Source organism: Glycine max, chromosome 2 (assembly GCF_000004515.6).
Source record: "Glycine max cultivar Williams 82 chromosome 2, Glycine_max_v4.0, whole genome shotgun sequence".
In the NCBI taxonomy this organism is placed as follows: domain Eukaryota; kingdom Viridiplantae; phylum Streptophyta; class Magnoliopsida; order Fabales; family Fabaceae; genus Glycine; species Glycine max.
The window spans coordinates 13,477,166-13,491,216 of NC_016089.4; the positions used below are offsets into that span (position 1 = coordinate 13,477,166).

The window sequence follows — 14,051 nt, forward strand, 5'->3', positions numbered from 1 at the left end:
CTTTCTCCCTAAAGGAAAAATCAAGCCAACAACATAAATAAAGATAAGATAAAAAAAAATATGGTTTTAGATTGTCCATTTATGGGAAAATATTTTGGACTCCCAATATTTCCAAATTATTTGCCGTGGAACTTCACTTCTAAACCAAAATGTAGTTTCTACCAACCCAAACAAACAAACAAAAAGTTATGCAATATCATTTATTTCATTTGCAAACTACAGTCTACACGGGCACATTTAGTACATGCCTGCCAGGTTATAAAGCTAAAAACTCCTAAGACATAAGCAGCATAGTTTTGTACAAAATAAAACAGCAGAAACTGAATACATGTGTCCATGCAACCAATTTTGAAGCATTGTTGAAGTAAACCAGAAGTAATACCTTAACTTTTATATATTCAAGGACAACTCTATAAGGAGCAATTCCAGGAACCTGAGTTTGGCTCCAAAAGCCTCTGAAAACTGGTCCTTCCTATTTGGGATTCTGCAAACAGTTTCCTCTGAGCAACAAGTTGACTAGAGTTGAAAGAAGGAGAGTATGTCATTGAAACTAATGAAGAACTGGAATTTGGTAAAATTGGTATTGACGAACGGACATTTTGACTGCCACCATTGCTCTCAGTTGAACTTGAAGTCTCACCACCCTATCAGTGAATATATGTACACATGTATTATCTAGGATTCAATGGCAAATTAGGAAATCTACTGAATTGATCTACCTTGTGATTGGGTTGCTTGTGATCAGCTCCTGGCATGTGTCTGGGATACTCAGATCCACCCTCTTCTACATGAAATGTAACATTCAAACCAGAACTTCATACTAATAGATAATAAGTTAATAACATACTTGATTGGGTCAAGAATTTATATATGTCGGCATATGAATAAAATTGCACTATATTCCTCATGCATGATAGCATGAGAAGTTATTCAAAGGATTGGAAGGATTCCAATTCATTTGTTCATGCAATCAGCAATGGGCATCATTCCTTAATTAAAAATTGTTAAAGATTATTAAAGTTAGAAGCCACTCAACAAGTAAATATTTTTTTGCAGTTATAGAAGAAAAGAACATGCCAGTTAAAAACAGGATATGCAAACAAAAAACCAGACAGCAATTTTTTGAAAAATTATACGTACCAGGCCAAGCACAAGAGGGTATATGAGCTCCAGCTGGAAGTTTAGTCGGAAGTGGTGAAGCTTGTTGATTAGGATGTTTTGACTGACTTCTACTCATAGATCCATTCCAGTGCTCATGGTGATCCTCCTCATCATTACCTTCTGAAGAGAAAGAAGTGATCATCAAGTCTTAAAAGTGGATTGAAAGAGTATCAAAGATATCTTTGAGGATATAACAGTGACAAGGCGTAGTCTAGAAGAACAAATCATATAGAAAAATCTTCAGCTAATCATGTAAAGACATTGTGAGTGCATTAATAGAACAATAAATGGATGACCATTTCACTTGCAGTGTATCATCAAATACTATAGTGTATCTATATTAGTCTAACTCACACCAAGGTTTAAAATACTTTGTAGTATCTACAAACTATTTTCATGCCGGAAGAAAACTTTCCATTTGAAAAAGCAGATTTTGTTGCCTCATCATATGAAACCTTTTGCAAAAACATTCCGAGGAAACATATAAAAAAGACCTCAAAGCTTTTACCACACGTATGCAACTATTGTCAATCTCATATCATTCAATTGGAAAAGATTTGACAACAGTGAATATATGTACACATGTATTATCTAGGATTCAATGGAAAATTAGGAAATCTACTGAATTGATCTACCTTGTGATTGGGTTGTCTACTGAAAATTAGGCCACAAAAGAGATACGTCAGGATAATTTTTAAAGGAATTTCCAAGCCAAGAGGACAATGCCTTGATGCACCAAAGAAGTAATGCATAAAAGAAGACCAAAGAGGGATTAAATGAATGACCAAAGCCTCAAGGATAAATAGATAGAGCATAATATCATCATTCAAAATATTACACGGTAATATTAAGGGTTTCAAAAGGACCATCAAATTCACATGATAATCTAACACAATAAAGAAAAAAAATAAAAAACTATACTATCTTTAAGTGGTTCAATTTGCCTGTGCACATGAACTAGTGTTACTTCTTGACAAACAGTATCCAGAGGTCACATGATATAAAACAAAGATGACTGCTATGCCCATTAGCATTTGGAAGATATCAACAAACACAAAACTAAACAGACAAACCTTTTAGAATTTCATGTGCCAGTTCTGACAACTTATCACTGCACTGGTTCATGGATAGCTCAAATCTTAGGCCATCCACTTCCCGAATGTAGAGGTCAATCGCCATCCATCTTGACAGAAGTGAAACATCTTTTGTGACCTGAAGAACAAAACGAAAACCAATTACACAATCAGATTTGAATAACAGGGTCAAATCAAACGCAAATATTCTTCAAGAAAATCCCACTCCTAGGTAAGAAAAAAAATTTCTTGTAATTTATTCGTAATGTTTGAATTACACGCTACAAACTTTAGTAATTGAAACAGCAAAGCACATCCTTCAACTGTAGTAACATCAACACCGACCACAATCAAGCTTTATCCCACACCTGATGGAGTCAAACACGGATCAGTTAATATCAGAAACCAATTTTTCTTTAAAAGCCATTTTTCTGTCCATATCTAAAGAACAATAACAACAATAGTGATGTTAGCTACATGGATCACACAATGTTACTGGGTTCAGTTAAAAACCAAATTCTCAGGCTATTCATGTCTAAATACATTCAATGTAATTTTACATTGGCTATCAACTGCCCAAAATTACCCACCTCTTTTATCCTAGCCTGAGACAATATAAAATTTGACTAAAAAGTACAATATTGGAAAAGTTCCAAGAAGATTATTCAAACAAATATTTTGCATGTTAAAAGCTCATTTATTTTTGTCTGCAGTTTTCCCAGTTCAATCATCATTAAACTTGCACTTTCCAAAATGACAGGCAGTAATACTGGACATCTTCAGGTTGTCAATAATATAATGATATTACAGATTCAACTATGCTTCCACTACTAGAAAACTTCTCACGTGTTGAAAAAGAATCATGTAGTTATTTGAGAAAATGAAATCACATAGTAAAAGTACAGGCAGCATGAATGGATATTTGAAGATGCTACCTTTGCTGTCACATTTGGGTTTCCGTCTCTATCACCTCCCATCCAAGATCCAAATTTTATTGGAGTGCAAGTCAATGGAAGTGGTTTTCCTGTGTGCTGCAAGGAAAGATAAATTGCACTGAAAATCTTAAAGAGAAAGAATGTACAAGTTAATTGACATAAATTAAAGATGACAAACCTTCTTTAAAGCGCTGCTAACTCGACGTAAATAATGAGGAACAGCTTTTCAGAGTGACTCCTCCACAATATTCAATACTGGGAGAATTGAAAAATAAATAAACCAAGGGATTCTTCCACTTCTTTTTTTTTTAACAGTGAATCAAATCATGCAAGAGATGACATATTGTTAGATCTCAATATAGACTAGAAGGAAGAAAGCCCCTACACGGGAGATAGGATCGAATTAGTTATTAGTTTAATCTTTAGGGCCATCTTTAATCTTTAGGGCCATCTATCTTTATTATTCTATCTTTATCTTTATTATTCTATCATCTAATCTTTATTATTCTATCTTTATCTTTATTATTCTATCTTTATCAATTAGTTGGATTAGGATATTATAAATAAGAGTATTCTCATTAGAGGAGGGGGTAGAGAAGAATTAGAAATTGTAAAGGGTTTTCCCTTGGAAGAAGGTTTCCTTCTTGAATAAATTCAGTTTGCTCCCAGTATTTTCCGTTTATTCTTCTATTTTCTGTTTCTCTTGTTTTCTCTGCTGTTAGGGATATTCAATACCCTAACACATATAAATTGTCAAGGATTCTCTCTTAAAAGATTGATTTATTATGCATTCATGTAGGTGCCTTTGGGGATAACAAGGACAAAACTCTTGAACACTTGGTCAAAATGGCCATAGACCATTCTTAGGAACAACTAAAAAGCCTAAAGCTAAGAGGTAAAGTATATCTAACATATAATACTCAACCAGCTTACCTGCCCTAGCTTCATCAACTGGAGTGGGTTTTGAACGCCTAAGTTCATCTGTCTGCCATATTGAAGTTTTCTCTCCCACCTAAAAAAGCCAATATGATTGATGAGAATAGAAATAAAGTGTGTTAGAAAAAGGAAATCCACTATCCATTCACATTTAAAGATAATCTACCACACTGAAAAACTAGTGGATTTTTTACTTTTGGGGTACAAACACCGGTGGTTAAGTAGAATGGAAATAGTTCAAGAATGGTACCAGATCTTCAATCCACATATCTCGATCTTCAGGGCTAAGATCAGGTCAATCATTATAATCCAAAAGATGCTGCTTGAAGGTGAAAAAGTAGTTAGAGACAACACACTTCCATAATATTTGAGAGATGATATCATAAAGTTAAAGGCTCAAGCTTCCAGTAATTTAATATATTCAGAAAAGAGAACAACTCACAGCAATTTTAAGGTGTTTATATTGCAAGGTACGATGGTTAATTTGAGTGGGATGAGCAGTGAGAACAATTTCAACCTCCTGTGGCAACATAAATGAAATTAGATTTTGAATGACAATAGCAATTGGAACCAGATTCTGTTAAAATCCCTGGCAATACACACATAATGTTTCACTAAATTAATAACAAGATAATTGTCAAGAAAGAAAATAATTACATGCTTTAATCTCAGCTTGCAGAGTGCATAGACAACGAAAGATCATATACTTATTTTCATCTATACGTCTCAGACTATGCAGATTAACCAGAAATGAGGAACAAAACCACAGACCTGCTTGAACACTGTCTTATAAAAACAGGTTGTTAAAGATATCATCACAAGATTTTGCAGCAAGAACCATATTTCCTCCTTTACGAACCCTCATATTTCCTCCTTTACGAACCCTGCAAAAACATAACTTGTTCAAGACTATCATACTGGGGTAATCTTAGATTAAAGAAGTATAGTATTCCCTCAATGTTGTTATTAGTCAAAGGTTCGGCTTATTTTGGAGAGATTGCGGCTTAATTTTGCACAACTAATGGAATAAAAAGACAACAATAGTTGGAGACAAGAATGTATACCTATGGTGGGTTTCAGCTATACCCATCAAAGTAAGATGATGGCTAAAGGCACGAGCAAGGGGCAAAGCTTCTTCCAGCGTCATCTTGGATAACTCTGAAGCCAATTGCTTCTCTAGCATCTCAGCCAAGTCCTCCATTCCCGCTTGTCTCATATTACAAGCACTCTAAATACCAAAACAAACTCTTAAGGAATTTTCAACTCCCAGCGATAAAGATTGTTACACTGTTAACCAATTACCAACGAAATCACACATGAATAAAGGTCAATTTTTCAATTATATGGCAATTCATGATTGGATGACACGCTACATTTCTAGTTAGCACTGTTGCTTGTTAGGAAAAAAAAGAGTAAACCACCATTTGAGTCTGTTACATTAGTTCTTACATATAGTCCCTAGCTAAAAGCTAAAACTAAGGAAATTTTAAATAAGTTCCTGAAAATACAATCTGTCTATCACATTAGTCCAAAAATATAAGAAAATTGTGAATTAATGATAATATTAATAAATGTTTAGGGGCCAAAATGGCAATAAGTAGTTATGTTTAAGGACTTAATGAATTCTAGAGACTTATTAGAAATTTCTTTAATTTCAAGGATGAATTTATGTGACAATGCATTACACTTTCACGAACCAAAATGATGATTCACTAAAGGCAAAAACTGTAACTGATACAAAGCAATTGAATTTCCAAACTGAACAAGGAATATTGAAGATTCCATTCGTAACATGAGGAACCCAAAAACTAACTAAAAAAGCAATTAAATTTCCAGCATAAGAGGTTTAGCTCAGTCATTATTTGAGTCTTTGCATAAAACAAGAACCCCACATGCATGCGCATTACGCATGTCATGTTTCAACCTTCGCCCATTTTCTCCACAACCGAACAAAACCAAAGACTAATTGATAAAACAGTGATGAAATCACAACGACAAGAACAAAGATAACAAGAAAAAAGAAATTAGAACCCCATCACCGAAAATTCACAAAATCAAGTTAAGATCATTAACAGCATACTCCAATCATTCTAGGAAAAGGTAAAGAAGCAAAACCCATTAAAGAAAACACCAAAAAAAAAAGTGGGGTATTGATTAAAAACCCAAAAACAATTATTTTAAGTGAAAAGAAAAAAGAAAAGAAAAATGAGAACCTGTGAAAGGACTCGAATTTTTTCGAGCTTGTCAACGAAGGTGGAGCCAGCCTCCCTCTGGAGAATGTCGTTGAGAAGGTTCCCTAGCAATTTACAGTCATCTTCGAAGCCCTGGAAGGAGATTTCCTCCGTCAGTGATGTCCGTTATTGTAATGTTCCCACACACACAACAAAAAACTTAACACACACAAAAAAAAACGAATACAGAAGAAGAAGAAAGAGAGTGAGAGAGAGGGTTAATATGTGTGTGGTTGAAGGAGTGAGTAGAGGAGAAAGTGGTGGCATATAATAAGGTGGCAAACAATAACTAACTGGCGCGGAGGAAGGGACCGTTGTGAAATTGTGACGTTTTACTTCCATCCACTTTATAGATTAATACATAAATTAACAATTCTTTTCTCCAATGTTTTAGGATCATATTATTATTATAATATTAATTTAAACTAAGGATTAAGTCTATACTTTTAATAATATTAATTTAAACTAAGGATTAAGTCTATACTTTAATATGCTTAAAATTCGAATGCATGAAAAATATTCATTTATGGTGTAACTTAGTCAACTGAGCACTGAATTGTTATAAATTTATTTGACGAGTTTGATTTTTATGAATTAAAAAAATTTATATATTAATCATAGTATGCTAGACAGTGCATTTGCTTTTATCATAGAAATATTGGAGTATTTAATAATAATAGTAATATAACTCTAATTATATATTAATTAAAATATCTAGGTATATTATTGGTGTATTTTAAGTGTGTTAATAAGTTATATTATTGGTTTATTTTAAGATAATATCTAGGTATAATTTGTTAACGTACTCATATTAAAAAAACAAGTATATATACATTAGTAAACTGGTATATATATTAAAAAAATTCAAAATGTTATTTTTTTGTCAAGATCTAAGCTTGAACATCTGAACCTAAGTAGCATTTTTTAGTTAAATTTTAAATGTAATTTTTGGTGATTAAAAACAATCATAAATTACAAAATAAAAATTAAAAAATCAAATCACAATTTGTGGCTGTACAACAACCACCACACACGTCCAAGGCAAGAGATTCAGATTGAGGGCCCAATTGGTGGCTAGAACAACGGTGTTGCTGGCAAAGTTCAATGTAATCACTGACAACACCATCATAGTCACCCAACGCATCATCAAGAAGCTTCCAATAGGGACAAATTTCAGGCTCACAAATTGCAAGTCCACCCCCGCAAAGCCTCCACCCTACACCCTCACAGATCTGGTTGTCGATGTAGAGGCATCCATCGGAGGAAGAGGCAGTGGTGCACAGTGTCAGGGTTGAGCCAACAGAGGAGGTGGAAGGGCCGACTTGATGAGGAGGAAGTCATCGTCGGAGTCCTAGATTTGGAGGGAGAGAGAAAGAGGGGAAGGCAAACCACTTGTCATCGAGGTTGTCATGGAGGTGAGAGGAGGAGGGACAAGGGCAATAAGGCTTCGGAGTAGAAACAAAGAGGACGAAGGGTAGAGAAAGAGAAGGAAGAGAGGCTGGGATCGTTGGATTAGAGAGAGAGAGAAAGAGAAAGGGAAAGAAAAAGAAAAAGTAGGATAGTGCCTAATTTTTAGTGGACACACATGAGAAACTTAGGTTCGGATTCGTCCAAACCTAACTTCGGGCCAAAAAATAACACATTTCTATTTTGTGAGAACGAAAAACAAACAAAAAAATTTACAGAGATATATTCCAAACATTTTGACATTTATAAGAACAAAAAATATATTTTAGTCTTATTTTTATTGTTAAAAAATGAGTAATGCTACTAACATACTCTTTAACACACTCCTTCATACACACTTTTCTCCAATGTGTTAAAATGTATTGAAAACTGCAAAATCAAGAGAGAGAAAGTCATTGAATACTATGTGGGACTCACTGAATTTTGTGATTTCAAATAAATTTCAACAAATGAGAGAATGTGTGTTCAAAAGAATGTGTGACCCTAACATTTCTCGTTAAAAAATATAGTAGTTTACATATATAATTGTCCTTTAGTTTATGTTAATCTAAATTAAGAGTGATTTTTTTGTTCAAATGAAAGGATACTAGATGCTAATATAGACCTTCTAATTTTTAAGTGGGTCTATGTTAACATTCCCCATATATAGATAGATATATGAGGAATGTATCTTATATGAGGGTTAGAAGATTAAATTTGGACTGTCTAATCAAACATGAATGATCAAGATTTAATGTCATGTGACCAATTAACCACTTAAAAATTCATGTTATTTTTTTAATAAATCATGTGAATTTTTTAGATTAAACCTTAATACTCCACATATAAGATGTTTCCTCTCATTATATATATATATATATATATATATATATATATATATATATATATATATATATATAAAGTTAGATATAAATATATTAAGAACTGAGGATTCATAGAGAGTGACGACGGGAGAGTGGAAATCTTATTGGTATTGTTGTAAACTCAACGATGGTTTTTGATAAAACCGTTGTACTTAGCTTTAAACCAAAGATTGTTTTGCAAAAACCGGTGTGTTAAGCTTCAAATCAAAGAAGATTCTATAAAAATCATCTTGAGCACCTTCTTTTAAAGACGGTTTTTCAAATTAAAAAATATTAGTCAATTATTGTTTCATAAAATAAAATAGTAAACAAAATGAAAAATTATTTAAAACGAATTTTTGTAACCATTTTTCTGGCAATTTGAATTGTTTTGAACCGACTTGACTTGTTCATCATCAATTTCTTTTTTTTTTCTTCTTGGGTTTTCTTGACCAATGACATGGACAATTCATGTGTTTTCCAAAAAATAAAATTATGGTTTTCATCAGTTTTCAATTGAATTGACTAATATTTTTTTATTTTTTCCTATATATTAATCAGAATATGCTAGACTCATAGAAAATTCATATTTTATAAGAAATGTAACTTTTTAATTGTCAAAGTGCATTTGCTTTTATCATAGAAATATTGGAGTATTTGGTAATAATAATAATAATAATAATAATAATAATAATATAACTCTAATTATATATTAATTAAAATATCTAGGTATATTATTGGTGTATTTTAAGACAATATCTAGGTATAACTTGCTAACGTATTCATATTAAAAAAAAACAAGTATATATACATTAGTAAACTGGTATATATATTAAAAAAATTCAAATATGTTATTTTTTTGTCAAGAGTTAAGCTTGAATGCATTTGAACCTAAGTGACATCTTTTAGTTAAATTTTAAATGTAATTTTTTCAGATTGAGGGCCCAATTGGTGGCTAGAACCACGGTGTTGCTGGCAGAGTTCTATGTCATCACTGACAACACCATCATCGTCACCCAACGCATCATCAAGAAGCTTCCAATAGAGGCCAACTTCAGGCTCACAAATTGCAAGTCCACCCTCGCAAAGCCTCCACCCTACACCCTCGCAAATCTGGTTGTCGATGTAGAGGCATCCATCGGAGGAAGAGACAGTGGTGCACAGTGTCAGGGTTGAGCCAATAGAGGAGGTGGAAGGACCGACTTGATGAGGAGGAAGTCATTGTCGGAGTCCTAGATTTGGAGGGAGAAAGAAAGAGGGGAAGGCGAACCACTTGTCATCGAGGTTGTCATGGAGGTGAGAGGAGGGGGCAAGGGCAAGAAGGGTTCGGAGTAGAAATAGAGACGGCGAAGGGTAGAGAAAGAGAAGGAAGAGAGGCTAGGATCGTTGGATTAGAGAGAGAGAGAGAGAGAGAGAGAGAGAAAGGGAAAGAAAAAGTAGGATAGTGTCTGGTTTTTAGTGGATACACATCAGAAACTTAGGTTCGGATTCGTCCAAGCTTAGCTTCGAACCAAAAAAACAACACATTTCTATTTTGTGAGGATGAAAAACATACTGAAAATTTTGCAAGGATAAATTCCAAACATTTTGATATTTATAAGAACAAAAAATATATTTTAGCCTTGTTTTTATTGTTAAAAAAAAAGAGAAATGCTACTAACATATTCTTTAACACACTCCTTCATACACACTTTCTCTTATGTGTTAAAATGTATTTAGTTGAAGAACAAGTTCCACAAAATCTTGAACCTACCAAGTGTGATGGTTGGGATTGGTATGAGTGGGATCATTTGCCACACCCTTTGGTTGGGCCTCTTGAGAAAATGGTCAAAGGAGCTTTCGACCCATTTCCAATTTGATTCTGGTAATTGGTAATGATTTTTTTGTGAGGATTCTTGGATAATCGTACGTTTGGGTTAGGTTTAATATGTTTTTGTATGGAATTTTTGTTTAGTCTAACTTATTGTGATGAAAACAATTATGGTTTGAATCGGCATTCAGGATGCACATAAACTTGCAAAATGTCTAATTCGGAAGCAATATTGATATTGTTTGAATTAAATTCCATTTATTCAAACTTATTTATTAAAAATATTTTTTAAATAAAATAAATAGATTTTTTATATTTTGAGATGTTTTAAACTGCTTTTGGTTTAAAAAATAATAATTTTCTACTTATTTTTTAGAAGTTAACTTTATATGTTTCTTAAAAAAACACTTATTTCACATTTTTTTAAAGTTTAAACAAACTGATCCTTAGTTAAATAATAAAACAATCAATTATTTTGTTACAAATTAATGTAAAAATAAAAAATAATTAATAATTCAATTTTTTTTAATATAAAAATTTAAATAACATTGAAGTCTAACTTTTGACAAAGAAAGAATATAATAAAAAAATTAAATTAAGAGGAGAAATTCATTTCATTATACATAACTATATTATTTGATGAATATTTTTTAATTTTTTATTATTGTAATTAAGTTGTTTTTATTATACATATAAACAACAAGATTTTGGTTTTATATATATATATATACATCAAGTGTTAGATCATAAATTTTACTCTCAAAAAGTTCCAACACTATATTCATGAACATCAAACCCGTTATCTTCAAAATATCATGTGTCCAATCATTTCGTCTAAATGGATGGACAAAATCTAGTATTGTTTTCTTCTAAAGTCAATTCATTAGAAGACATTGTGGACATTTTTTTGGTACATTTAAGATCATGGTCATAGTTAAAAAAAACATGATTAAATCATTTTTTTCTACTGGCATTCCAATCTAGGAGCTTGTTTCGAATTTAAAATGGGAGAAAACCATGGCTTGAGACTTGGGAGCTTGAGGAACGAGAGTAAAATTGAAAGGAAATCTTAATATATATTTATACAAATCAAGTTAAGTCTTCAGCCAATGTTTCTCGCCCAAACATAAAAAAGGCTTTATGTATTTTTTTTTCCAATTTGTTATTGGAATTTTGGCAAGAGTATTAAATCCCTGAGGTAACAATAGCGATAAGTAGAGTCGTCTCTACAAGAACTTGTGCAATAATTAGGTTATTTAATAATAAATTTAATAGACTATGAATTTCAATGTGATTAAGTGATCAAAAGTAAAGTCTTAAAAAAAGTAACTATAAATAGAAATATCATAAGAAAATGGTTAAATTGTAATTTTAGAATTTTCTTAAGTCTTTTTTTTGAAAACTAAAGTAATCATTTGAAGTATAACTTGATTAAAAGAGATAAAAAATTTTCACAAAAACAAGTTTAAACGATGGAAACATATTTTAAAAAATAGAATATGTTTTTCAAACAAGATCAAATTCAAACACATCTTTTGATGTTGTTTGAAAACTTTTAGAACTTGAACTTCATTTATTAATCATAGGATTCGACAAATCCTAAGAGAATGTCTTGTGAGACAATTTCTGCGAAACGAATCTCAGACACAAAGTACTAAATGAAATCTTAAATGTCATCTTTAATTTTGTATCAGATCATGACTTACTTATACTTCCGTCTGAAATATCAAACAGAAGATCATGAAGCATAATCTGATATCACATAAGACAAAACTTTTAACCTTTGTATTTATTTGCATCTAATCAAAATAATTAAGGGTCTTGATTCGTCTTAAAATATATTTTGACTTAACAATAACAAAAAGTAAAGATAATTGCATAAGAGTAAAGAGTTAAAAAGGAAGAAAGTTAGGAATAGGAAAAATTGTCAAGGGTAAACCTTGCATACCTTGAGTTCCTATGAAGATGGAACTTAGTAATGGAAAGGGCCCATCAAGGGTGAATCTTGGGTTTGTCGAGCCTTGGACCAAGGACGTGTTTGCCCTGGGTTTTGTCACTTCCATGGAGTTGTGTCGAGGCTTACCAAGGACGGGCCTTGGATTTTGTAAACCCTTATGGATCAGCAAGCGCGAAGGTTGGGTTTGATGAGTCTTGCGTGCAGTGCAAGTATTGTGCTCTTACATACACGCCTCTTACAAAGTGGCAGGTACTGGAGACACGGTGGTGTCTATCAGTGGGACTCACCAAAGGAGGACCTTGGGTTTCGCAAGCCCTTTGGAGGATTGACCAGGGAATTTTCCGACTTGGGTTTTGAGCACCGTACTCTTGCATACATTGCATACATATCACTCGCCATGGGTGGTATGCACTGAAGACGTAGTGATATGTTTCTGCAATATGTCACTTGCCATGAGTGGCACACACTGGAGTCTTGGTAGGGTGCTTGTGGGCATATGTCACTCACCGTGGGTGACATGTACTGGAGTCACAGTGATGCGCTCTTACATGTATGTCACTCGCTGTGGGTGGCACATACTGGAGTCGCGATGAAAATATGCTCTTGCATGTATGTCACTCGTCATCGGTGACACACACTGGATACTTAGTAGTATGCTCTTGCATATATGCCTCTTACGAAGTGGCGCGTACTGGAGACTTAATAACGTGTTGTTACGTGCATGTCACTCGTCGTAGGAGGCATGCACTAGAGGCTTAACTAAATTCTCGTGCATATATGTCACTCGTCGTGGGTGACATATACTGGAGTTATGATAGTATACGCTCTTGCATGTATGTCACTCATCGTGAGTGACATATACTGGAGTCGTGATGCTTAGAAGGAGGGCTTCCCAAGGACGGACCTTGGGTTTTAAGAGCCTTGTAGGTACGACTATGGATGTTCTTGTCTTGATAAGAGACATGTCAAAAGGAAGTGATGCAAAATTTTATTCAATGTATTTAATTAAGTACAAATCCCCTTCATTACCCCAGATGTGCCACGTTAAAAACCCTTCAAACCAAAACCCTTGATTTTTCTACTTTTGGGACATAAGACTTGATTAGGGAAAAGACTACAACATTAGGTTTAAAGTGTAGGTCAGCTAAAGTAGAACTTCAGGTGGGTGGCATTCAACGTTCGTGGAATTACTTTGCCATCCAGCTCTTGTAGGCAGTACGCTCCATTGTCATGGTTGGTTGTGACCCTAAAGGGACCTTCTCAGTTGGGGCTAAGCTTTCCCGCTCTAGGATCTTTTTTGGCTTCCTCTCGGACTCGCCATACGAGGTCGCCAGGTTGAAAGGCTCATGATTGATATGGGAGGATATGGTGCTACCTTCAGGCTCTCTGCATAGCACTGGCGTGCTTACTTTTGGTCAGCCTTAACTATTACAATCTCCCATGTCAGTGTAGGGAATTTCGTTGTCAAATGGGGCATGGAGGATATGGCTCCCAACTCCTTGAGTGTCTTTCTTCCTATTAAGGCAAAGTATGATGTGGTCGCGTCAACCAGTAGATATCTGATGGTGAAGCTCCTAGAGAGCTTGCCCTGACCGAAGGTGGTCATCAAGTCCACATAGCCTCGGGTTTCGACTCTCTC

The 14,051-nt window shown here is 33.8% G+C and overlaps 1 pseudogene; it reads right to left on the reverse strand.

Annotated features, from left to right (window-relative positions):
- Positions 1-7,677, reverse strand: part of LOC102670308 (phosphoenolpyruvate carboxylase 4-like) — a 32,541-nt pseudogene extending 24,864 nt beyond the window's left edge.
- Positions 7,678-14,051: the final 6,374 nt, after the last annotated feature.